Below are 26,708 nucleotides of genomic sequence, written 5' to 3'. Positions count from 1 at the left end.
CAGGCCCCCACACTGTTCCCCCAGCAGCCACTGGGCATAGGCAAGGAGAGCTGGGAGCAGCCATTCTGCTTCGCGGGCCAGTGGAGAGAGAGAGGGCTCTTCTGGCCAGCCCCATGAGGGAGACCCAAGCCACAGGCCTCAGACCACTCAGCCACGGTAAGGGGAGCCTGAAATGGCAGCGCCACCCCCCCACCCCCACCCCGGGGCATACCTCTGGCAGGGCTCACTGAGCACCCAAGGGAGGAGCCACTTATTCTTGCTAACTGTGCAAAGCTCAGCTGTTTTCCCCAAAGATGGTTCGCAGGGTCTGCCATTGCCCTGGACCCAAGCCCCCCCTGACGAGGGGACCCTCTCTCAGTGTTTACCCTAAAACTCAGGGCCTGGCCCCCGGGTGCCCCCGCCTCCAATTTCCCACCAAATTCCTCAGCACTCATTCTTCTATCCCTCTGGCTGGCTCCCCACACAGCTGAGATCTCCTGAGGTGGAAACAGTCAGCGGGAGACTGAGCTGGCCCTTTGGACCTCCGTTCTTTGGGCTCGAGTTCGAGTTCTTCAGCCATTCTGGACAGTTTAGCTCTTTATCCCGCAGCATTGGGGCATCATGGGCCCCAATGGTATGTCGTTTAGAGAGGCTTGGGAGAGGGAAGTGCAGGTGGGCCCATTTTGTTGTCAGTAAATGGGAATGGGAAAAGCAAGAAGGCGAGAATTTCAGTTCCAAGTCCTGAAGCGAAACTTTAAAAACCCGTGTATATATCTATATATCTGCTTAGGGCAGAGAGGAGGCTGGGCCATCATGGACACATCCCTTAACTCCTCTGAGCCCCAGACAACTCTGGAAGAGGCTAGCTCAGAAACAGGTGGCTATCCGCCCAGGAAGGGATGCTCGAGAAACTCTCGTTGCTCCTTTTCTGCTTCTGGCATATGAATCAGACTAACAAACAACACATTCCCACTTGGAACCCAGGCGGGAACAAAATGGCGGGAACCAAAGGTCACTTGCCCATTTGAGGCAGGCGTGCAGGGGTAGTGAAAAGAGAACAGGGCTCAGAGTGTCAGAAGACCAGATCTCCAGTCCCTCACTGCCCATTCAGTAGCTGTGAGACAATGAGCAAGTCATTTTCCCTGCCTGAGCCTCAGGTTTCAAATCTGTAAAATGTAGATAATAATGCTTGCATTCCCTACCTCTTGGGCTGTTGGGAGGAAAATGGGACAGAGAGGAGACCCAGTCCCTCCTGTAGGGGGAGGGGACTATGGGTATGCCAAATTTCATATACTACTGGATGGGTGGGTACCAATATACTACCATTGGCTTGTTGGGTTGGTTTGATAAACGGCCTTTTCTAATCTTTGTCGCCAAGGAGTGTGGGGAGTGGGGGAGGGATATATTCAGAAACAAAGGCGGCATAAAACAAAAGAGAGCAATAAAAGTCAGATTTTTGCAAAGAAAGAAGAGTACTGTTATTATCACAACTTGATCACTGAGGCCCAAAAGATTGGAGGAGGAGGACTCATGGATTCCCTGCAGAGTCATTGAAACAGGTAGAGTCCCACTCAGCCCTTGTGGCTTATGCCGAAACACCTTCTTCCCATTCTTCTCATCCCTGCCCCTAGAATCTCCCTACTCCAAACGACTCATTCCATTGAAGAGTTGGCCACCATCCATGGGATCGTGGAGTCAAAGCTGCCAACAGGGGTGTATCAGAACCAGCATATAAAGCTCAGAGATCCACTAACACTACGTACTAGTTGGGCTTTCATTGAGTATTTTGTTGATTGTCCACACGTAAGAAAGTGATGGAGGAAATGTTAATAATGGAGATTAAAAGTGTGCCTGGCATACATCCTCCCCCCTGCCCCATCTCGGATGGGCACACCAGGGACCGAGTTTTCCAGGAGAAGAAACCAAGACCCAGATCGGTTTTGAGGGCTTTTCCCAAGGTCACACAACTAGGAAGGCACAGAGCAGGGATTCAAACCCAGATCCTCCCAGAGACCCCCGCCCAAATTCAGCATGCTCCTTGTCCTTGATGGCCAAACTTTTCCCCAGTATGTACCTGTGAAATTTCAGACATTCCCTGGTCTCTCCTTTCAGGCAATAGTGTTACTTGTGGAAAAGAGGACATTTTCCTAAGGGAAGCACTATTTGAAATCCCCCTGGGGGGGAGCTTCCTCTTTAGAAGCACACTATCCAAGGGAGGTCTCCTTTAGGAGGTGAGGAATTGAACCCCTAATCTGGCTTGGACACAAATCTAGGAAGCTGGTAGTATCATGGAAAGAGCACAGAATTTGGAGGCAGAATACTTTCCTTAGCCTGCTTCCTAGCTGTGTGAGCTTGGAACAGTCCCTCAATCGATAGGCATTTATTAAATACCTACTGTGTGCCAGGCAGTGTGTAGAGGCCTGGCCTTGGAACCCAAAAGAACTGAGTCCAAGTCCCACTTCTGCCATGTACTGCCTGCGTGATCCTTGGAATAATCACTTGACCTCAGTGTTCTAGGCAGCGCTCGAGGGCTCTAAGTTGCAGAGAAGGTGCCAGCCTGCACTGGTAAAGGGACCTTCTTCATCTGGGTGTCACAGTGAAATTACAGGCCCTGTTCTGATCCGTCTCCCTACCCAGACTAGGTGCTGAGGATCCACATGAAATCAGCATGGAGTTGAGAGGAGATCCCTAGAATCTGGCCTCAGACACTTCCTGACTGTGACTGTGGGCAAATGGCTTAACCCAAGTTGCCCAGCCCTTACCGCTCTTCTGCTTCGGAGCCAATACTTGTATCAATTCTAAGCCAGAAGGTGAGAGTTTCTAAAAACAAAAACATGCAGTAGGCCTGCCCCCAAGACGCTTACATTCTACCAGGTGAGACATGTGGACACACAGTGGGGATACAAGATACAAAGTCGAGCCAAGCTGTCCTTGTAGGCGAAGGCATTAGCCATTAGGGAGGCAGGAAAGGATCTGGCAGAAAGTAGCTGTGGAGCTACGTGAGGATTCTACTGTCTCCAGGTCTCAAATGAAAGAATTGGTCAGAGATGTTCTCTGAGACCGTCGTGGCTCTAAATGCTATCTTCAGAATTGCTTGACAGAGGAAGTAGCTGAATGGGAGAACGCCCCACTTCTCCCAGCCCCCATGCCTCATTGCTTCGCTCTCCACCCCATAAGGTCACTGTGGCCCTTTTCCTCTGTATCCTTCCTGATTCCTTCTGATCCTCCGGCTTCACTCTTGGCCACGCTGGTCCTCCTTGTCTTTCCAAGCCGATTCCATTTCCTTTCCACATCCTTTATGGTGTCCCTCAGGGGTCTTCATCCTTCCTCTCCTCTCTGGCCCCGAAATAGTCTTGTCCCCAAGGGGCCACCTCCCTATTCAATCCCTTTATTTCTCCAAAGTGAGGCCTTTTGAAGTTCAATATCTCCACCCTGCCATTCATGAATTCCTTCCTGGTTACTGTGTTTTAGGAGTCACTCCCCAAAGGGTCAGTCATGCTCAGACTTCAGCAGCCAGCCCACAGAACCTTCCTGATTTTCATCTCACTTGCTACTTGCTGCTCTTATCAGAAACAGGTGGCATCTCAGAAGGTTCCAATTTAGGAACAGGAAATGGCATCACCTCTTCCTTCTCCTTTGTTCCCTACAGTTAACCCCTTGCCAGTGGTCAAGGGCATCATCATAGGTTGCCCCATCCGACCGGGTCTCTAGCTCCAGAGGGCACCCTCAGGACCCAGCCCCAAACTCTGGTCAGAGACAAAGCCCTAACTTCATTCAAAACTCAGTTCCGATTCCAGGCCCAGACTGAGCCCTCCTCTCAGTCAGCGTGGAACGCCAATAGAAAGGGGTGAGAGGATGTGGAAAACTCATCCCTACTCTGGAGAAACAAACACCTTGGCATTTCTCTACAGAGACGTCGGAGGAGGCTCTGGCCACTTATCAGCGAGACTATCCCTTGCTTCATCCCCAAACCCCAGGCACAGAGGAACTCGGCACCACCTGCCGGAGAGCATTTCTGCCCTGGGCCTGGTTTTATTGGCTCTCATCTCCAATATTCAGGGAATTGAGATCTTCCACGGTTCCCGCTTCATCATCTTTCATATCTGCCCCTTCCCTGGGTACACAAAGATTGAGTCAGATCGGTCCCAAAGTAACAGCCTCACAGGCAGAAGAGATAAAAAGGATTCATTTTGCTGACGCCCTTGAAATGTATTTACACTTTTCCCACTGATGTACTGAAAGAGCCTGAATTTGGTGGGAGAATCTGGGCTCATGTCCCAGCTCTGCTAACTTCCTGCCTTGATGGCTTTGGACAAGTCATTGGGCCTGTTGAGCTGGAACCCAGTTCCAAAGGATCACAAGATCTCTGAGCTGAGGATTGGATCTAATCCGACCTGAGCAAGAAGTCTCTCTCCAACTGAGGCAGGGGGTGGGGCACCCGAGAATGAGCCTTCAGTCAGTGCTCACTTCTTCCCTCTCCTCTGCCCTCTACAGCTAATCCACTGCCAAGTTTCAATCTTTCCCATCTCTTCTCCAGCACCCACCTCATTTCAGGCCCTTGTTTCTTCTCTGTGAAAACAGGGGCCCTAGAGTTAGAAGGCACCCTATGAGGTCAATTGGTCCAACCAAGCCCTCATTTTACAAAGAAAGAAACTGAGGCCCAGAGAGGCTAATCTCAGTGTAATAACCTTCTTCCTTGCCTCCAGTCACTTCCCCCTCCTCCCTGACACATATCCAGTCTATTCAACTGCATTTGTCATGTTCCTAAGGCACCATTATCGTCTCCTTTGGGGTTCATTTCATCCTCCTCGATCACTCTATCCATTTCCTACTTGGGCTTAACCATGGACCTCTAGGTCCTTCTCCTTCTTTTCACTAGGGGCTCAGCACATGACTCACAGTCATCCTTTCAGCTTTACCCATTGGCACCCACTTGAAGTACCCCTTAGTTGGAATAGTGAATCTTGTGAGGGGGTCAAATCAGTCAAATTCAAATTACAGACTTCCATATAGACTAGAACCAGTTACCATATTTTACATATAACAATCACTTCAAGTAGTGAGCCTCTGAAGGCTATGGGACCACTTCACAGGGTTCATCATTCAAACTAATCAGCACCTACCTGGAAAAACTGCTGAGCCCATGTGTATGGCCCAAGGCAAGTCACTTCCTCTCCCTGGGCCTCAGTTTCCCCCTCTGTAAAAGGAAGGAGTTGAATTGAGTGGCCTTCAAATTCACTTCCAAAAATCTAGATCCTATGACCTGGGTTTGGGCTGGATAAAATACTATGGCTACTTTTCATCTCTAGTCCTGCTTGCTCCCATGTTCATGCTTTGGTTCATGACATTTCCTCAAGCTCAAAATGGGGCAGGGGGAGGAGGGGCTTGAAACCTACTCCACCCCTAGTCCTTGTCTGCTGAAGTCTGTCCTTTTCTTCCAAGCTCAGCCCTGGCGCCACCTCTTCTGGGAAGCCTCCTCTGATTGCCAATACTTCACATACACCCTTCTCCTTAAAGTGACCTCTCCTGCCTCAGAGGTTCTGTTAAGTGGATAGAAGGGGAAGGCTGCAAAATATGGCTCATGGAGGTAGGATGTAGTAAGACTTGGTCAATTAACTGAACATGGACAATTGAGAGTTGAAGGAGAATGAAGAGTTGAGGATAAGTTCAAGTTTGGGAATGTGGGTCCTGGAAGGATGGTAGGGAAGAGTAGGGAAGGGTGGGGGATAAGGAATCCCTTGTAAGCCATCCTGGACTCAAGATGCTGCCCCATCATTTGTCATGTTCCTAAGGCACCGTTATCGTCTCCTTTGGGGTTCCCCACCCCCTGCCTCAGTTGGAGAGAGACTTCTTGCTCAGGTCGGATTAGATCCAATCCTCAGCTCAGAGATCTTGTGATCCTTTGGAACTGGGTTCCAGCTCAACAGCTCAACTGGTTGACAGATGGCTTTGGATATTTGGTTTTTGGGCTCCCCTCCCTTTGCTTCTGGGCTTTCACGTCCAGCCATCAAGACAGGTCTCTCTCTCTGCCTCTCTCTCTCTCCCTCTCCCCCTGGTGCTTCCACCTCAACCATCTCCCTTGAGCCTTGACATTCCAGGTCTTCAGAAATTCCTTGTTGCAGGCTGAAACATAATCTCCTTTCTGGCAAGGAGACTTCCTCCTCTTCCTCCCTATTCTCTGGGCTCCTCAAAGTTGGGTCTAGAGACCGAAAAAAAATCCATGACTCATTTCCATCTTGTCTTCTATTGTTTTCTCTCCCTCTGGTATGTCTGTGCATTCCTGGCCCAGGATATCTCATCAGCTTGGAATCTCCAAAGGCATGCCAGTCCTCTTAGTCACTGATTTGTAGAAATGAGAAAGAAGAGAACTCATCAAGCTGCTTCCTTCCCCTCACCTGGACAACTCTCCGATATTGGCAGCCTCCTTGGACTCCTTCCCTGCTCAACCCTATCTGGACTTTGGGCCATGTCTACATACACACGTACATACAAACTCCTGGGGAAGTTGATAATTGATGTCGACCTCTGGATAATTCAAGTCAAGCTCATGGTTTCCCCAAATATTCCGATCCAGCAGCATTGTTGGAGAAGGAAACATCTGGGTAGTCATCTCCATCTTATTCCAGGGGTGTGCTCCTATTACTACTACTACTTCCACTGAGTGCTCACATCCGTATAGCACAGTTCCGAGTTGACATACTAGTTTTCTTCTATCTACCCTCTGATGAAGGGAGTGTTAAACTGATTATCCCCATTTTTCAGATAAAGACACTAAAGTTCAGAGGGAAGAGAAATGTTTTTGCATTAGAGAATATCAATGAGAAGAGAGAATTTGGTTCCCTCAGAGATTTCCTTTATGTCTTTTCCCTTTTCTTTCTAAATCATTGACATTTCTCAGCGATATCCCTGCTCATTCCCACCAACAGAAGATTCTCTTGTACTAAGGAAGCATGTGAGCAAACAAACCCAAACAACATGTGGTGCCCTTTAGGATGAAGTCGGGCCCATTCCACCCCATAGCCTTCCCACCAAGAGGAAGGAAGCCTGCCGTGCCATCAGTCTTTCGAAGCCATGATTGGTCACTGATTGATCAGAGCTTGATGTCTTTCAGTATTGTTTTCCTTTACAGTATTGTAATCTTTACACAGAGTCTTGTGTTCCTGCAAAATACCTTCACTTTTCAGAAGTTAAAACTGAACCTCAGAGAGCTTCCTTCTTCCTCACTCTCCAAGTCGAACTGTGTTTTACGTCTTGTTAATTCGACTCCTACAGCATCTCTGGTGTCTGACTTAGGTCAGGCCCCCTGATGATTGCGGGATCTTCCTAACTGGTCTCCTTTCTTCCATCCTTCCTCCTTCAGACCGCAACAAAATAATCTATCTAGGGCATGAGGCTGAGCATTTCCCTTCCATTGTCTCTCTTGGTGGGGTCTCCGGCTGAGCTGCCTGAAGAGAAAGGAGAGAAATGCCATTCTGTGGGCCGCACTCCCATGGTCAGCTTGTCAGAGTTGCCTCCACCCTAGAGATTTTGATAACCCACCTTGATTTATTCTTCAGTGATTAACACACTCCCACCGTTATACTTTCTTCATCTTGCTCAAACCCTGCTCTCCCTGGCTCACTGCCGGTTCCTTTGTTCCCGTTGCCCACAACTCCATCCCTTCAATATCCCACTCTAAAGCTACCTACCCCTTTCATGGTGTTTTCGGAGAGGCTTGCTTCATAGGTGACAAATTAGCTACCCTGTGAACTCTTTTCCTTTTCCACTCCTTCCACCTTCCTCCTATCATGGAGATGTCATGAAACAACCATCCTGGCTACCCTTTGGGCAAGTAGTCGTACGTGCTATCATTCATTTTCTCCAACACCCTAGAGGGAGAGGGAGAGGGAGTGTCAGAATATTACTTTCTCCCCATGGCTCCTTCCAAACTCACCCTCTACCACCATCACTCAGTAACTTCTCCTCCTTTGAAATTCACCGAACACTTCCATACCACCCAATCAAAATTCTTGTAGCTTTTGTCTACCAACGTCCATCCATATCAACCCTTTCTTTCCTCAGTGAGTTCAGTGCCAAGCTCACAGTCTTATCTCTTACTTTCATCCTAGGGGACTTTGATGTACATATTGATGTCCCCACAAACACCTTAACCCCCTCCCAGTTCCTCAGTTTATTCATTTCCCATGAACGATTCACCTCACACTAAGATGGTTATACCCTTGAGCTTGACATGACCCACAAATATTCCACTTCATTGTTCAGGAATCTGAAATTCTCTTATATAATTAGCATCCGTTGCCATTTCACCTGTCCTGCCTGGTAGCCTCTTACCTATTTTTCATCTTCAGTGTGACCTCCAGTCCCCTAGTCCCTCCATTCTTTCTCAGATCATCATCCTGCAATGGCTGTACTCTCTTCCTTTCCCCATGTGGATCCTCCCATGAACCATTTCAACTCTACATTGTCCTTTTCTCTTAAGTCCCTTCCCTCCTTATATCAACGATCTCGTCCTGCCAAGCCTCGGTCCTGGATAACTCTTTTCTGCCTTTGCTCTCTGAAGAAGAGAGTATTGGGAAGAAGGGGTGGGCCCGTCATAGGCTGCCCAGAGCTTAAGAAGGATGAAGAAGTATTCATGTACTACTGAATGAAGCTGGAGAAAGGCGGAAAACCATGATGACTGCATCCAGTGCAAATTTAGGTTACAGAATCTCTACTGGGCCCTCACCGTGTCTAGGAAATCCTTGTATACCTCCACAATTGACTCTGAATGTCACTCCCCACAGTGGTTTTTCCAAACGTTTTTGTTCCTTCTCAAACTTCCCAGAGCTGTGTCTCAGCTGAGAGCCTTGTTTCCTATTTCACGGTAAAAGAAGGCCATTCTCAGAGTTTCTTCTTCTCCTTATCACCTCGTGTTATCTAAATGCCTTCTGCCACTACTTCCTCTTTCACCCCTGTCCCAAATGAAGATGGAGCTAACCCCTTCTCCCTCCCAAGCCTTCTCTATGCACAAAAGACTTCATTCCATCCTGTCTTCTCCAGTAGATTGTCTCCTCAATCAAGTCTTTAAAAAAATTTTAAACCCTCACCTTCCACCTTAGAATAAATACTATGTATTGGTTCCAAGACAGAAGAGTGGTAAGGGCTAGGCAATGGGGCAAGTGACTTGCCCAAGGTCACACAGCCAGAAAGTGTCTGAGGTCAGATTTGAACCCAGGACTTCCCATCTCTAGGCCTGGCTCTCAATCCACTCAGCTGCCCCCTGTAAAGTCTCACTGTCTTACCTTTAATCCCTCCTTGTCTACTGACTGCTTCCCTACTGTCTCCAAAACTTTGTAATCAGGACCAATAAACATTAAACATTTTTTAAAATCCTCAGTTGGCTGAATCATTGCTGCTAGCTATATTCCCGTATCTCTCTTCTCCTTTGTAGCTAAACTCATTGAGAAGACCTTCTACAATCAGTGTTTCCATTTTCTTGCCTCATACTCTCTTAACACTCTGTAGTCTGTCTTCTGACCTCATCATTCAACTGAAATTGCTCTCTCCAGTTCCCAGCAGTCTCCTGATTGCCTAATCTAATGGGCTTTCCTCCATCTTCATCCTTCTTGAGCTCTGTGTAGCCTTTGCCATTACCAATAGGCCCTTTCTCCTTGATCCTCTGTGCTCTGTCGGTTTCTCTGGCACTTCCTCACAAGTACTTCCTCCTCTTCTTCGTTTCCTTTGCTGATGTTGCAGGCACATCTTCTAACTGTGGGTATTTCACAGGGCTCTGCCTTGGGCGCCTCCTCCCATCTTCCTCTCTGCTATTTTCTTTAGTGATCTCTACCTCCCACCATCCCTCTGCACATGGTTCCCAGATTCATCCATCTATCTGGCCTTCATCCTTCTTCTTCTGCTGACCTCCAGTCTCACATTTCAAGCTTAACATTTCCAGAGATGAACTCATGATCTTTCTTTCCTAACTCCCTTCTTCCCTCTTACTGTCCAGAGCACCCTGCCCCCCACCTCGCCATCATTTAGGTTTTTCACATCATCCTTGACTCTTCACGCTCTCTCATGTCCAATCTGTTGCTAAGTTCCATCAGTTTTACCTTTGTAACTTCTTTCCCATGCTGCCCCTTTTCTCCTCTGACCCCACTACCACCCTAGTACAGGCCTTCAGTAACTAATGCCTGCACTATGGAAATAGGCCACTGGTTGGTTTCCCCATTGTCAAGTCTCTCTCTGCTCCAATCCTTTCCTCTCTCATCTGTCCAACCCCTACAACCATCCCAACTCAGTGAACCTCAACGGCTCTTTGTCATCTTCAGGATCACCTATTCAGTACTCTATCTGGTGTACAAGGCCTTTCTTAGTCTGCTCTCTTTTCTCCTACTTTTCTAGTCTCACAGCTTACTCACGCCCACATGTTCTATGGTCCAATGACAATGACTCAAATAAGGCACTCCATCCCCCTATTCTATACATGTTCACTGTCTGTCGTCATGCCTGGCATCCCCTCCTTCCTCATTCCCACCTCCCAGCTTTCTCCAAATCCCTCCTAAAATCCCAATGTCTTTCCCAAGCATCATTCATTCAAGTGCTTTCCCTCTGCTGATTATTTCCCATTTTCCCTGTCTCTAGTTTGCTTGTGTACCTTCTCCATTGGTCCACTTGCTTCTCAAGAGCAGAGAATGCCTCCTACTTTTCCTTGTATCCCCAGAACTACTCGGCACATAGTTGGTGCTTAATAAATGTTCATTGGCTTACTGACTAACCACTTAGAAAACTTCAGATAGCTTCACCAGGAATCGGTCACGCTGGCTGAGATTTCCTCGTTTCTAAACCAGTAGGTGAGTGAAATACTCCAGATCTACTTTGCTTAGATTTGAGGAAAGCCTTTGATAAAATATTCTTGTTGTTCTGGCTGATGGAGAAGTAGGGATCGGACACTAATACAATGATATGGATTCAGAATTGGCGAGCTGGCTGGCCTCAAAGAGTGGTTTCAGAGCAGTGTGGCAGGGATTCCTAGTGGAGTGCTGCAGGGCTCTGTGCCTAGGCCTGTGCTCATTTTTCTCAAAGACTTGAATGAAGACCCAGATGGCATGCCCATCAGATCTGCAGAGGACTCAAAGCCAAAAAAGAGAGAGCCAACACCCTTTTTCTAGGAGTTTATTGTGAAATAGAGGAGAGATATGGGATGTAGGTCAAAGGTCAAGTGAAAGGGTTTTTTTTTTCTTTTTTCAAGTATGGGGAGTCAGGGAAAATCTGGCCATGTTTTTAGGCATTGGAGAAGAAATGGACAGGGAGGGATTGAAGAGGAGAGGGGCGTGAGGAGGATGTGGAGAATACCATCAAGGGATTTGGCTTTGTAAGGAAGGGGAGAAGAGGGAGCTCACGTGGAACTCTGGTGCTTTTTCCAGTAAAATAGGAGGTGAAGTCTTTGAGAGGTTGGGGGGAGGCAGTGGTTTGGGAGGCTTGAGGAGAGAAGAGGAGGTTGGGGGAAACACTGGGGAGCTTTTGAACAAATTCATTCAAATTGAGACTAAATGGATGGAACTTGATACCACCAAGAGGTGATAGTAGATGAAACCAGACAGGCCTCTTCTGAAGGTCTGGAGTCAATCAATGGAGTCAAAGAAGGAAGTGAGAGATGCTTGTGAGATGCTCCCATGTCCACTACTGGGGATCTTAGGTGCCCCTGAGCACCCTGCTCAGGGATGGGAAACTGGCAGCCACTGAGATAACATTAGACTGGCTCTGGCATTCCAGCTTCCTTATCCTTTTTTTTAATCCTCACCTTCTGTCTTAGAATCAATACTGTGTATCGGCTCCAAGGCAGAAGAGTGGTAAGGGCTAGGCAATGGGAGTCAAGTGACTTGCCCAGGGTCTTTGAACCCAGGACCTCCCATCTCTCAATCCACTGAGCCACCCTTCCTTATCCTTGAAGGACCCTCCCAGTTATGGATTTAAGATCCCATGATCCTGTGTATGACTTGGACCAGTACCTTCCTCTCTTTGGGCCTCAGTTTCCTTTCTTCTATGTAAAATGAGGAGGCTGGACTGGAGGGCCTCTGAAGGCCCTATAGATCTACAATCTTAGGTGTGACTTGCGCAAGTCTCTTCCCCTCCCTGGCCCTCAGTTTCTTCCTCTTTAAGTGGAGAGGATTGGACTCGATGACTTTTAGTGTCCCTTCCATGTCTCCAGCTGGCTTTCTCCGTGAGTTTCTTTTCTAAGGGATTTCTGGGAAAATCCAGAGGCTAGGCTTGGCCTTTTCCCCGCAGCACATCCCTCCGGGCTCCAGCAGGGGGCAGAGTGTGTAGGCTTGGGGAAAGCAGCACTGTTTCTCCAGCTGCAGCTTTCAGGGTGGGACCAAGAGGCCATCCTCAGACTCTCCTCCCTCGCCTGTCCCCCTGCCAGGCCAGGGACGGTTCTCCAAGCACATTCCTGCAGCTCAGTTGGCAAGTCGCTGGGTGGACACAGCTCAAGTCCTGAACAGAAAATGAGACCTGGGCTGGGGCACTGACACTTCTTTCTACTCCCACAACCCCCGGGCTCATCTGGGGCTGCCTCACCCACATCGCTCCTCCTCTCTGTCACTTATTAGGTCCCTCTTGGGGCCTCAGTTTCCCCATGTCTAAAAAGAGGTCCCTTCCAGATCGAAATCTATGCTTCTGTGCTATAGTATCCCAAGTCATTTTCTCTGTCTGGGCCTCAGTTTCTCCATCTGTAAAATGAGAAGGTCAGACTAGAAGACCTCAGAACTCACCACCACCTCTAAAATTTGGTGCCCCTCTGAGATAGGTCATGCAAAAATGATTGTCCCCATTTTATAGAAGAGGCTGGGACCCAGAGAGGGGAAATGATTTGCCCAGGGCCACACTGGTGGTAGGTGGCCAATTTGAACCCTAGTCTCCTGATTCCTAGCCTAGAGAGGGTTCTCTCCACTCCTCTCCCTTTCCCACCCACCCCCATGCTGCTGGAGCTGCCAGGGCCCAAACTCAGGCCATCTGCTTATTAAGGATCCAAATCTAAGACAAAGCAACAGCAGCAGAAGGGAAAGAAATCTGATCTAGCATTTCGGGGATGTAGGGAAAGAGGGGCCCTAGGGAGCCTCCAGGACCAGTGGCTGTTGTTTAAGCAGCAGAAACGTGCATTTGCCTCTGGCTGGTGGTTCGGCTGGTGCCAAGGACAGGGAGATGAGGCTGGGGAGTGAGCTCTTTACTCCATTGTTTTCACACTCCTTCAGAGTGGGCACATTGCACACAGATTCACTTGGTTGGGGCTGCCTGTGAATGTAGCCCCTTGTTTGGGATCCTGCTGGGCAAGGGTGGGGTTTGCAACTCCCCTAAGGAGGCTGCTACCACATGGTTCCCCTCAAGGAGGCAGAACAAGCAGGGATGTGTCCCGAGTGGGCACAGCCTAGAGAGGGAGCTGAGGGTGAGGGCATGTGGGGGGCGGGAGGGAGGAGGATTGTGTGCTTGCTCCCCCCACTCTATTTCTACCTGGAGTCCCCTTTCCGTGGATGCCTAGGCTAGGCAGGCAAGCAACAGATATTTCTGAAGCCCTTACTATGTGCCAGGCATCCTCATCCTCAAGGAGTTGGCATAGGGAGAGATAAAAATGGAGATAGAGATCTATAGTATGCGTGTATTTAACATATATGTAGGTATAAGCTGCAGATCAGGTAGACAGGAGGGAATCGGAGTGGTTTATCCTTTCTTTTGGAAGAGGCCCAATGGCATCATGGACTGATGTCTTGACTTGTGCATAAATTAGAGTGAAGTGAGGCCAAGTTACATAGTCATCAACCTCATTCTCCCTTCCAGAGTCATCTGAATCCAGTGGCAAGAGGAAAGTCAGGAGGCCTGGTGATGGTCCAGGACACAATGGAAGACCTTGGCATTCTCCATGTTAGATAGACCAAGCCCTACTGCACAGGGCTGCTTCTGCCACCTTCGTGGTCAGTGGAACAATTTGTTCTTATATGCCCATTCCACTGGGGAAAGTCTTCACATGCTTGGTGTAGACCAGCACTGGCAAAGTATTGGCACACATGCCTAGATGCTGCTCCCTTCCCCCTCTTCCCCCCAGTGCTCCAGGACATGTTTTGCATGCCCCACCCCTCTATCCAGCAGCACTTCCTCCCTCCCCTCTCTCTGGTAATGGGCAGGTGAGGCTAACTGTCAGCTTGAATTTGCCCTCTGGGCACTTAAACTCAAACCTTCACTAAATCTGGTGTAGACATTCCGTTTAACTGACTGAAGTGTTTGAGGTTCGTGAGTTACCCTCAGTTGGATTTAGCTTGTCTGTCAAGATGGTTTTATTTTGTTTTTTTTAAACCCTCACCTTCCATCTCAAAATCAACACTGTGCATTAGTTCCAAGGCAGAAGAGTGGTAAGGGCTAGGCAATGGGGGTTAAGTGACTTGCCCAGGGTCATCCAGCTAGGAAGTGTCTGATTTCAGATTTGAACCCAGGACCTCCTGTCTCTGGGCCTGGTTCTCAATACAGTGAGCTGATCAAATTGCCCCCCAAAGATGGTTTTGCCTGCCATAGCTTCTTGGAGTCCCAGGTGAGAGTTGAGTGAAAGGTGGACACCAAAGAGGGATGAGGAGAGAACTATGTATAACATCCATAATTGACATTATGTATTGGGTACCTCTCTGCCTCCCCCCACCCCATTTTAGGGAAACTAGACTTTTGAGCCATAACTAGTACTATTATTAGCTTTGTCCCATGAATCTAGGGAGGGACTTTGTTAGAAAGCCAACGAATCTGTGAATGAGGAGTGGGTCAGGCTGCCTAGACCTGAACCCAGGCCACAAACAGTTGAAAAAGCAATGGCTGAGTTAGGAACACGGACTTCAGTCAAACTGAGCCAACCCTCTTTCTGCTGGCACAAACCCTTCTGCTGCCTCTGCAGGGACAGCACAGCTTATATTTGCAGCCCTCCCAGAACCCCCAGAACATTCTGAGTTTACAAAGTCGTGGCCTTTGCTGGACATGTCCACCATGGGCACCAGCTCCCCTAAGATCAGGAAAGGAGAGGGGGTGTCCATGAGACCCATGGCAAGTTGGCCTCGTTACAGCCTCCAGCACCGACTGCCACATCAGCCGACACAAGGTGGAGTAAGATCTGGGTACCCCGTGAGCAGAAGCCCAGAGAAAACTAGTTAGAGGAAGTGCTCCTTTTGACACTGCAATCAATAGCTTCCCTCACGGGGCAGCGGCCACTTGGAGTATATCCATAGTAGGTCACCGCATGACCTAAAGTAGCTCCGGAGCCATCCTGAAGGTGTCTAGGATCAGAAAAGCATGTCAGAGCCTTCATGGAATTCGTGTTCAATGTGAGACAACAGCGGGATGAGGGTGACGAGTCATGAAAGCCTGACGTCACTTTGGGTGTCATTCAGAAACCGTGAGATCTTGGCTTTAGAGCTGGCAGGGTTCTCGGAGAGCCCCAAATCCTCATTTTCCTGATGAGAAGATGAGATGGAGGTCAAGAATAGGAACATGACTTGGAATCATAGAATCCGAGCTCTAGAGCTGAAAGGAACTTCAGAGGTCATCAGGTCCAGCGCCCTCGTTGGACACAGGAGGAAACTGAAGCCCAGGGAAGGGACGGGACTTGTCCAAGGCCATACAGGTAGCAGGCATCAGAGGTAGGATTCCAGCCTACTACAGAGTCAGCGCTCCACAGAGGCATCACACTGCTTCCTCTGTGCCTCAGTCTCCTTATCCCTAAATCAAAAGGGTTGAACTAGACAACCATGAAGGTTCCTTCCAGCTCAGATATCCCATGATCCTCCAACCTGTGTCTGCATCACGGGAGAAGGAGGGGGCCCACAAAGGGAAGACTGAGGGAAGAGGAGGGAGAGATGTTTTCGCTGGGGTCAGGCTCTGGGGAGCATGATGAGTTTTGCCTGGGCAAAGTCAGCAAGCTGAACTCCAAAAAGCTCTCCTCATCCATTGCTCCTCCTCCTCCTCCTCCTCCTCCTTCTCCTCCTTTTTTTGCAATTGGAAATAGCTGGGAGCCCCTGCCAGACACAGGGAAGAAAAGACACAGTCAGTCTGCCTGAGGTCTGCTCAGACACACCCTTGCCTGCAATTTGGCTATTGGGGGAGGCCTTCACCACAGGCTGCTGGAGGGGAGAAAAGCAGATTCCAGCGGCCAGCTCAAGCTGTCTCGCCTGCAGTCCTCTAGGAACGGGAAGAAACAGCCAAGTGAGACTGTCCCGGAAAGCCCAGGGCTTCTGTGGCTAGCCAATGACCCCTTTGTTCCTTGGAGGCAAGCCTTCCACATCAAGCAGACTGGGGCTGCCGTACCAAGCCATCAGCGAGCCCCCATTGGTCACTGACTTATGGTTTGATCTTAGGTAAGTCCTTTCTTCTCTTCTATAAAATGAAGAGGTTGCATGAGTTGACCCTGCCGAACCTGAAGTCACAGGACCTCAGTCGGAATCCTTGCTGGGTCACTTTCTACATGTGTGACTGTGGGAAAGTCTTTTCTTCTTCCTGAGCCTCAGTTTCTTCATCTGTAAAATCAGGGAGTGAAGCTCGATCGTTTTGGAGGGCCCTGCCAGCTTTAAATGTGGGATCTTACCATGTTGAGGGCCTATGTGGACCACTCTAGGTCCTTTGTTCTCAGATCCTTTCCAGCTCCGACATTCTGTGCTCTGTTAAGCGGTGTGGTGTGTCCTGGATCCTCTGGCTAGTCTGTCTGGGAAGTCTCTGCGTTTTCAGCAGAGAAAGGGTTCTTCGATTTGATTGAGAAACTGTTAGATTTTGATTTTTAAAAAGCTCACAGATCCCAGGTCAAGAACCCTGGCTTCCGGTCTCTGTGGCCCTGACACCATCTGTTCTGTGTCCTAAAGTCTCTCCCTGGATGGATCAGTTATATATATGAGAGCTGAAATGAGTCTAGTATTTTCTAGTCAGAAAGTGGTTTGCATAGATGTGTTTTTGTGAGGTAGGTCCCAATAGGATCTGCGTTATAAACTTCAGAAACCAGAGACCAACAGCTGATTTGGAGCACACACTTAGTACTAGAGCCAGAATCCGAACTCGGGGCTCTCCTGATCCCAGATCCTCCTTGGCTGCCTCAATCAACCAGGCTCCAGAGGCCTTCCTAACTCTATGGAGCCCATGTATTCCTGTTCAGTGAACTATTGCATGCCTGGGATTTTCCACAGTGAAGATTCTAGAACAGAACCTGAGGTCACATGATGTGAGTGAACCAGTGAGGGGCTGGCTCAGAACAGCTTTCCAGTTGACACCGTGGTCCTGACATCTTGGAATATAGAGCTAGAGTGGACTAGCCTGGGCTGCGGTGGGCCCTAGCAGGTTCCTTTGGGCTGAGCTGAGGCAGGCTGACTCTTTTCTCTTTGGGTTTCCTTTACAGGCCACCCCTCGGCCCACTTTCTGGCTCGCCAAGTAGGCATAAAGATTCCCCAAGGCTCCATCTTCAAGGTGACCCTGTTTTCTGTAGGTACTCATTTCCTCCTACCAGTCTGAAGATCTTCAATGGGTCCCCCCATTCCTTGGGATCGTAGGATGTTGGGCCCCTGTCCTGCCACCTCCCGAACTAGCAATAGCTTCCCAGCTTACCGCAAGTGCTCTGTCTTCCTGCCTCTTGGTCCCCATTCCAACGCCAACCCCCCACAAGGTCTTGTGTCCCAGGGTTTGCTCTCTCCGGCTTGTCTCAGCTGTCTTGGGGCTGTTCTCTGCCCTTTGTCCACCAGCACCCAAACTGCTGCCTACAAGTATGGCTCGGATCGGGATCCTGCCTAGGCCCCTCCCTCTGACAAGAAACATGTGGGCTGCTTTCCCTGCTTCAGACGGAGATCAGGTAAGAGAAAAGCTACAGAAGTCCTGGAAAATGGAGAGTCCTGTCCCAAGGCAAAGGAGCGGCACCATGTCTCCTCTCAAGCCCTCCCTCCCCAGCCTCCAGCCCCCCAGGAAGGTCCTCAGTAGGTGGGAGATCTCTCAGCTGGAGCATGTGGAATTACTCAGACACCCTGCCCTGTTGTCCCGGCGATACAAGGCTGGGCTCCCACCATCGGTCTTTGCTGTTGCTGCCACCCAGCTCTCTTCCTTAGTCACGCTCCTGGGTTGCAGACACAGCCCAGGGCTCCCCCAGAGCGAGGCTTTGTCCTTTTTTGGCCCAGACGCTGTCTATTGTGTGGGAGAGCCTCCCTTGTGGGGCTGGGACCCATTAAGTTATGGGGTTTGCCATGCAAACAATAAGGGGCAAGCCCAAGATAGAATGACAACGTCAGATGTGACTGGTACCTCAAATCATCCTGTCTCTCCCCATCACGGGGCCCCCCACAGCCTCTGTTAGCTGTCAAATGCTCTGTAGCCAGGGCCCTCCGAAAACACTCCTGGGCTCACTTTATTCCTCCTCTCCCAAGGGTACGAGGGCTGAGGGGGACTCTCCTAGCATGCCTAAGAACCTAGAAGGTCCTGAGATATTCCAGAGTGCTCCCTCGTTGGCTACCATGATGGCACCATGTTACTGAAGAGAGAGGCAGGGGGTTGTGAATGCGACGTTAGACGCTCCCGCTGATCCCGGGTAAGTCACTTTGATGGCCTGGGCCTCAGCTTCTTCCTCGCTTTATTAAAGGATGGGGTTTGGACTCAGTGATCCCCAAAGTGCCTTCCTCCTCTAAATCGATGAGCCTCGGGGCTGGACCCTTATCCCCCACCTACCACCCAAGGCCCACACATGGAGAACGCAGAAGGCTTTCCTTGCGATCAACCCTATTGTTCGCCAAAGGGAAGAGCTTAGAGCTGGAGGGTTCTTAGAGGCCAAGGCTGACTCCCTTATTTTACAGAGGACGACAGTAAGGCTCGGGGAAGTCGAACACCTCACCCAGTCATACAGATTTTGACATTTTTTACTTGTATGATCTTGACCTGGTTACTTCTCTCTGGGCCTCAGTTTCCACCCCTGCCAAACTAGGGGGTGGATCGAAATGACTTCTGAGGTCCTTTACCACTCAAAATCGGAAAAGTGATGAGCCAGGAAGACCCCGAGGCCAAAGAGAAATGGGCCCCTAAGCCTGAAGGAGATCAGGCTTTGGGGGGGATCCAAAATCTGCATGAGCTACCTTTCTGTTTCAGGTATTGGCCCATGGAGAATCTCTGCACAATAGACAGTGCCATCAAAGGGAAGCTGGAGGTGAGCTGTCGATCCCTGGAGGGTTCAGGGAAAAGCTGGCTGCCTGGTGGGCAGACACACCCCTGCCGGGGCTGCCTACCTGGGCAGGGTAGGGAGGTGACCTGGCCAGAAGAAGTGGAAGGAAGAGTGAGGGAGAAGCAGCCCTCTGGGTGGAGCCTGTGATGATTATCTCTGATTGACTGACTCTGGCTCAATCAGGGAACATCTGAGGCAACCCCACATGGGGTTGCACCTATGGGTTGTGCTGGGGCTTTAATGATGGATGCTCCCGGAAGCTAGGGAGCCTGAGCAGATAGCAATGCGACATTCTTTCAAATAAGAATGCTTCAAAGGGTCACAAAAGTATGGGCGGCTCTTTGGGGGCCAGGATGGGTTTCATAAGAATCAGAGACAGAGCCGAAAGGGAGCTTGGAGATCATCTAGTACAACTGAGTCCTTTTAGTCGCTTGGGCCCATCACAATGCTCAGATTTGCAGAGGCGGGTAGGCTATCAGATAGGTAAAAGGCTCAGCTAGCCCAGGGCTCCCAGACGAGGAGTACTAAGGCCCAGTATTTTCATATCAAACCCCATACTGCGAATAATAATAAAAATAATAATGACAGATGATCATAAATTTAGAGATGGAAGAGCCTCTTAGTCCAACCCCCTCGTTTTGCCCAGGAGGAAACTGAGGTCCAGGGAGAAGAAGGGACTTGCCCAAGGTTACACGGGGAATGGCGAAATGACAATGGAAGGCAAGATTAGAACCCAAGTAATCTAGCACCAAATCTTTCTGCTGAACCACTTTGCTTCCCTATTTATACTGTTCCAAGATGTTCAAATTTCATCTGCTAATTCTCATTTGTGTCCCATAAGACCACTTTCAGAGAAGAAGCTCAGGTAGTCTTTCTAGTTCACAGATGAAGAAACGAGAACCCAGAAAACAGAAGTGACTTGCCTAAGGTCATACTGATAATAAGTGGCAGAGCTGGGCTTTGAATCCCAGTACCAGGCTGCCTCCCCTACTCAGAACTTGTAGAGGGAGTTCCTTGGGACCCAAGTTGACTGAGTCAGAAGCCCCCACTTGTCAGGCTTCTAGAAAACATTCCTGACATGACTGATTGGGTCCTCCATCATGTGGCTCCCCTTATGTTCTGCTGTAACTCAGGATTAACCAACTGGTGTAGATGGTTCCCTTCGTGTGTTACACACAAGGAAGCACTCGGAGCCCCTCCTGTAAATAAGCATGTGATCTCTGAGGGGCTTTAAAAACAGCATTGACTTGAAGTTCCAGGAGTTTGCTAAGTTCCCTCCCTCCGCAGCACACCTAACATGTGGCTGCTTCTAAGCCTAGGGCGAGCAGTCCATCGAGGCCCCAGACAGGACAGGAGCTGGATACCTTTGGTTCAGAGGAAAGGGAGAAAGTTGGGGCAGGGGAACGGGGGTCAAGGCAGACGGCAGGCCCGGGCCTTGTTGTCCCAGGAGGGTAGCACCTAAAAGAGAAGGGATGACCCAAGAAAACCAGCCCAACAAAGACCGTCAGGTCAGTCTGGCCTCTGCAAGCAGGGGGTTGTCAATGACCCCACAGTCTTTCCCTAACCAAGCCCAAACTGGTTTCAGCCCTGCCAGTGGCTTCTGCCGCCCATGGTTGGCTGTGCGAAGTCGTTGCTTAGCAGATCACTGGATTCAGGGTCGAGAAGGGACCCAGGAAATCATCCTGTCCAACTTCCCTTATTGTTTAGAAAGGGGGAGTTGCTGCTAAAATTGTGTTTGGCCAGCTAAAAGTGTTCAGGCCTAGGAACAGGAGCCAGACACGTGCAGAAACCCAGAGAGCCTTCCAAGAGATGAGCGCAAGATTATTTCGTGACTTGGAAGCAACAGAACCAGGATTCAAATGCAGGGCCTCTGGCCCCTCTGCCCTCCTGAGGAGGAAGGCGGGCTCCTTGCCCCTGCCCAGCGTGTGCTTTCCTTCTCTAACCCCCTGCCACAGCCCCACTAATTAGCTGCTACTCCCAGCCCTGTCCCCTGGGCTCTCGTCCTTTCCACGGGCCCCCTACTTCCTGATTCTCTGGGCTGGGAAGTCTTTTGGTTAGCTGGCCTTGGTGCAGGTGAGATTCCTCATGGTTACTTCCCAACTTTTCTTCGAACCTCCCCAACCCTCTCAGAGATTCCGGCTTGGGCCTGGGCTGATCTGTGAAGCAGGCCATTGGTGTGCTGCAGGCGGGGGCAATTTTTCTCAGTGGAGCTAGACAGCCAATGTCTCTCCAGGGCCCTTAGCTCTGAGCAGCCTGCTAATGAGGCTGAAGAGGGCCGGTGTTCCATCCCCAGTTGGGTCCGTGACGTTGAGAAGCTGGCCCCACACTTAGGCCCCGGCTCAGACACAGGAGGGCAGGAAAAGATGAGTGGAAAGAGAGCTGATCTCAGAGGCAGGAGAGCTCGGTTCAAAACCCAGCTCTGTGGGATCAGGGTTACGGTGGTGAAGTAGATAGTGGTTAGGTATGTAGGCCTCAGTTCCCATCCAGCCTTAAGACATTTATTAGCTGTGTAACCCTAGTAAGTGGCTTATTAGGGCAAGTCACAACCTTTGTTTGCCTCGGTTTCCTCATCTGTCAAATGGGTATGATAATAGCACCTGCCTCCCAGGGCTGTTGTGAGGATCCAGTGAGATAACATGTAAAAGGTTCTGTAACCCTAAAGGCACTATATAAATGTTAGCTCTTAGCCAGTTAGGGCTTTCTAAGGCCATGTTCGAAACCACTGCTGATGTTCCCAAAAGGCCTAGCCTGGGGATGGGCTGCCAGAGACCACACATGCAATGAGAGTCCGAGTAGAAGGAGCACCCGACCTAGTCTAGAAAGCCATGTTCAAGTCCTAGCCCTGACATTTACTAAGCACGTGATCTTGGGAAAGTCACTTAGCTCCCTGCTTTGGGGCCCAGCTGCCTCACCTGTAACCTGAGAATTAATCTAGGTGACTGTTAAACTTTCCAGACAAAAAAAGGAGTCATCAAGAGAAAACAGTCAGTTCTTCCCCCAGCTCGATCTGGGGAGACTTCACTCAGAGGGTCCAGTTTGAGTCCTTTCCTCCCTTTCTATTTAGGGACTGTTGTTCTATAATCGTTGGCAAGAGGGGGCCACACGCATTGACAGCCACATTGAGGATGAGCCCTTTGAGGACGAGTAATGGAGCCACTTCCACACAGATTTCACCCCTACAGTATGCTGAAACAGACACATGACAGGAGATGGCTGGGCATTGGGACCCGATGAACCCCGAGGTCTTTGTGGGGACATCAAGGGCACTGACAGCATATCTCCTTAATATGGCATCGCCACGGACACACCAGAGAGCCTTTGGCGCCACATTGTTGATGACTGAGATCATGTTCCTCAGCAACGTCCTTGGGAGGATAGTCCCAAGAGACAACCCCAGACATCTGTGCCCTCTAGGGAGCTCTACGAGCCAGGGAATGGCAGAGGAAGGAGACCTTGGTGAAGTGATGAGTTCTTTGTCCAAGACAGGATCCTGGGGCTACCAGACAGTGAGGATGTTGGTGGGAGAACCACAGGGGAGCTTTGGAATCAAGTCTTCTGGACCAAGCAGGAACCAAAGCTGAGGCCCAGGCAGGGACAGAGCCATAGTACAGACCTCACCAATCACGAGTACTGTGAATTATGTGAACTGTGCAGGGCAGGTTCTTTCTTGACGCTGCTTACTTTCCCTCTTGTGGATGTCTACGGGTCGGGAGATGTCTTGGGAGGGAGGCGGGGAAAAGGAAAGCCCCAAGGGTAAGTACTAGAAGTCTGGCAAGTTGCATGAGTCCATGGGACTGGACCTACGAGAGGGTGGTCGAGCCTGCAGCTGGATTCTCTAACTCTCCTTGGATGGGTGGGTGGGAGCAGAGCACCATGTGGGACGGAATGGAACTTTCAGTGGGTCTGTGATCTCATCAGTTTAGAGACTCACTCCGTTCACCAAGATGGTGACCCAATGGTACCAGTACTCTCATGAGGCCATAAATCAGTGTGATCTCAGGCAACCCACAAGGCAACCAAGAGATGCATGGCACTTGTATGAATGTGAGTGCCAGTGCTGAGAACAAGATCTGGTGTGGCCCAATGTCAATAGGATGGACTGTGTGTCTAAGGAAGAGACGCCCATTATTAGAAGCCTGACTGCTCAGCGATGAGCTCCTTGGTCATAAGTCCTATGAAACCGGTTCTTTAACAAACTGCCTCTGTGGTCCCGATGGAAAGTCAAACTCCCCTTGAGCTCCCTTGAAAGATGTGTACTGCCCTTTCTTTCCTCCATCCCCTGGGCACCTGCCTCTCCTTACTCCCCAAAACAAGTAAGTGCCATGGGATACAGGCCAAAACTTATTGGGAAAAAGGGTCGCCACAGAAGAGGGGAGGAAGGGGGAACTGAGCTCTTGGTGGGGCTGGGGTTTCCTAGAAGGCAGAGGGGAGGAGGCCAGTTTCCAGGTCAGCCTCCAAGTGGCTGGAGAGGGACAAGAAGGGAAGTGGTGGCATCCTCCCTTTGTGATCTATAATTAGCCTTTCCACCACCTGCGCAGGCCATGAGCATGACTCAAGGCTCTACTCTCCCCACCACCACCCCCCCAACATACTTCAGGACCTGCTCTTGGATTTTTTTCAAGATCAGAGGATTCCAGAGAATTCAGAGCAGGAAGAAAAATGAAATGAGGAAACTGAGGCCTAGAAACGGGAAGAGCCCAAAGACCACACATAGTAAGTAGCAGAGATAGACTACGAACCCAGACGGTCCAAGGGCTAGTGTAGTGTAAACTTGGTTCGGACGAGCCTTTGGATAGTAGCTCGCGGCCCTGGGGTTTCAAGCAGGCAACTGCAATGAGGTATGCCAGCTGAGTCAGAGAGAAGCTCCCAGTCCTACCATTGAGGAGCCGTGGCTCCCGAACCAGGCCCGGCAAGCCTTGGGTGTCTCCAGAGCCAAGAGCAGTTGTAAAATTCTTCACATTCTCCAAATCGAGTACGCTTGGATTCCCAAGGCAGACCCAGATGTCCCTTATTTCGCACAAGCTGCCAAGAGCAGTTGTACAATTCTTCACATTCTTCAGATCTGAATCCCCAAGGCAGACCCAGATGTCCCTTATTTCACGCACAAAGCCATGTGCCTGAGCCATTATGGGCTGTCTAAACTCTGGTGAATCAGATCCTGCCTCGGGGGCCCCTGCAAGATTGCTACTGAGAAATTCTCTGGCGGATCTTTCGGGTCCACTCAATGCGTTGGTTGCCTGGTGGGTAAATAAAATGCCTTTAGGAGAACTTCAGGCAGCATGGCTTCAAGGTTGGGGTCCTTTAGGACATTTTGAGGCGTATGTCCAATAATGGGGGTGGTCTTTGATAAGGTCAACCATGTTCTCTCTGAAGGAGCTTATGGTCTGGTTGGGGAAACAAGAGACTTGAGATAGCATACCAGAAAGGGTGCTAAATAAAGACCTGGGTTTGAATCCTGCCTTACATAGCAACAATGATGACGATGGCAATAGGAGGTAACATTTCTATCTCTCTGAATCTCCCTTTCCTCATTGGTAAAGTGAGGTAGCTGAGTATTTATTTATTTGGTACCCATTCTGTGGGGGAAATAACAGCACCCCCACACACACAAGGTTATTGTGATCAACTGATATTGTGCCTTCAAATTCTCTGCAAACCTTGAAATGTTATAGAAGTGTGAGCTTTTGGGGCAGCTGGGTAACTCAGTGGATTGAGAGCCAGGCCTAGAGACGGGAGGTCCTGGGTTCAAATCTGGCCTCAGCCACTTCCTAGCTGGGTGACCCTGGGCAAGTCACTTGACCCCCATTGCCTAGCCCTTACCGCTCTTCTGCCTTAGAGCCAATACACAGTATTGATTCCAAGACGGAAGGTGAGGGTTTAAAAAAAGAAGTGTGAGCTCTTATTACTATGTGACAGAATTAGCAAAGACTATAGCATAATATGCAGTATCAGGCTGCAAGACTAAGGCATCGCTCATACACAGGGTGTAGTGGATTGCCATGGACTAGAGTAAATTATGAGAAGCTTTGGGCAAGGTTTGCCTCACATCCTAAGCATCTTCTTCACCACCACACCGCGCTGCCCACCGCCCACCCACTACTGGATTTCTGTCCTTCCCTCTATGACCATAGATGTCAGAGGAAAGGGTCTTAGAGATCATCTACTCCAGCCCCAAGGCACAGAAAAATGAAGAAATGAAGTGATTAGTCCAAGGCCATGTAGGGGAATATGTTGGCAGAGACTAGACTCAAAAGTAGGCCTCCTGCCCCTCAGCCTGGTATTTTTCCACTGTCTAGACCACACTGCCTCTTCTGTCCCAGGCTTCTCCAGTGTCCCTCCCTCATTCGCACTTCTGTTCCCTGGGGCCCCCACTAAACTGTGGTTAGCTGCTGAGGGAAGCCCTGGCCCAGCTTCCCAAGTTCTAGGGGTGAGGGGAGGAGGTTGAGCTGGAACAGGGCCAAGCCACAGGGGATGGCTGATGCCCAGCCAAGGGTGAAGCCCAGAGACTAGGACTGGCCCCAGACAGAGGCAGCCATGGCCATCGCCTGCAAAATAACATGGTTGAGGTTTCTCCTCCTTTGGGGTTTCTCAACTGTTTTCTTTTCTATTATGCCTTTGTGTTTTCTACACACACACACACACACACACACACACACACACACACACACACACACACACACAACCCCTACCCCTTCCTTTTCTTTTTTTTTCAATAATACTAGGATGCAGGCTTGGCAGTGAAGCCATGGTGGTAGGATTGTACCAAGCCAAATTGTGAAGTCAGCAAGTTTAGGGTGACCTCGTTGGGATTTCCCACCCCCATGGTGGCCATTGATCTCATGCTGCCCCTCATGGGTGTCCCTTCTCCTCTGCAGGCTCCATTGGCCTCTTCTATAAAAGGAGAGGATTAAGGGGGAAATCCATGAACTAAAATGCTCCAGTTGGCCTGGATGATCTCTAGGGCCCTTCTAGCTTGGACATGCTCTGCCCTCTTTGAGAATAGAGATGAAGGAGCAATGGCAGTTAGCATCATCCAGTCTTCCAGAGAGGACCTGAAGCAACCCATGCCCCATGAAATCAAGATCTGACTCCTTCCTTTGGACTCCTTTCATGCAGTGGGAATTGGAGACCTTTCGCCATCCTTCTTGTCCTCCTGGAGGAACTTTCATCTGATCAGTGACCCTCTGGGAACATGGTGCCAGGGCCTAGCTACAATCCCCCACATGAGGAGCACAGGCTTCCCTGCCAGTGCAGCCCGAGAGACTTGACAGAGCATAAGAGAAACAGCTGAAGAAAGGCCGGGGTCGGAATCCTGCCATCTTACATGACAACAGTATGGAACGTTTATATAGCTCTGAGCCCCCACTCTGCTTCCGAGGGCATTTCCTCAACTGTATTCCAAAACCAAATGATGGGAGTATCTGTGTACCCATGCCATTAAATGCCCAGCACAAGACAATCATGTTGTATTTGAGTCTTTTCTTGCAAAAGCTTGCCACAGAGCATGCCTGGGGGAGGGAAGGTGGCACACACTGAGGCACAGTCT

At 49.8% G+C, this 26,708-nt stretch overlaps 1 long non-coding RNA gene and 1 other non-coding gene across 5 annotated transcripts; both read left to right on the top strand.

Annotated features, from left to right (window-relative positions):
• Positions 1 to 26,621, top strand: LOC103106661 (uncharacterized). Of its 4 annotated transcripts, none has more exons than XR_008914737.1 (7): positions 1 to 156; positions 13,792 to 13,925; positions 17,366 to 17,448; positions 17,706 to 17,812; positions 18,378 to 18,538; positions 19,090 to 19,147; positions 22,227 to 26,621. It is a non-coding gene; the product is annotated as an uncharacterized LOC103106661 (long non-coding RNA). The 4 variants fall into 4 exon arrangements; XR_008914739.1 differs by lacking the exon at positions 13,792 to 13,925 and having other exon boundaries at positions 8 to 156; positions 22,227 to 23,475; positions 26,038 to 26,621; XR_008914736.1 differs by lacking the exon at positions 13,792 to 13,925 and having other exon boundaries at positions 7 to 156.
• On the top strand, positions 19,301 to 19,362 carry MIR7384 (microRNA mir-7384). Its single transcript, NR_127660.1, has one exon. It is a non-coding gene; the product is annotated as a microRNA mir-7384 (primary transcript).
• Positions 26,622 to 26,708: the final 87 nt, after the last annotated feature.

The sequence above is a fragment of the Monodelphis domestica genome, chromosome X (assembly GCF_027887165.1).
Source record: "Monodelphis domestica isolate mMonDom1 chromosome X, mMonDom1.pri, whole genome shotgun sequence".
Taxonomy (NCBI): domain Eukaryota; kingdom Metazoa; phylum Chordata; class Mammalia; order Didelphimorphia; family Didelphidae; genus Monodelphis; species Monodelphis domestica.
The sequence above is the reverse complement of the archived record's forward strand: the minus strand, read 5'-3'. Positions and strand labels throughout refer to the sequence as shown.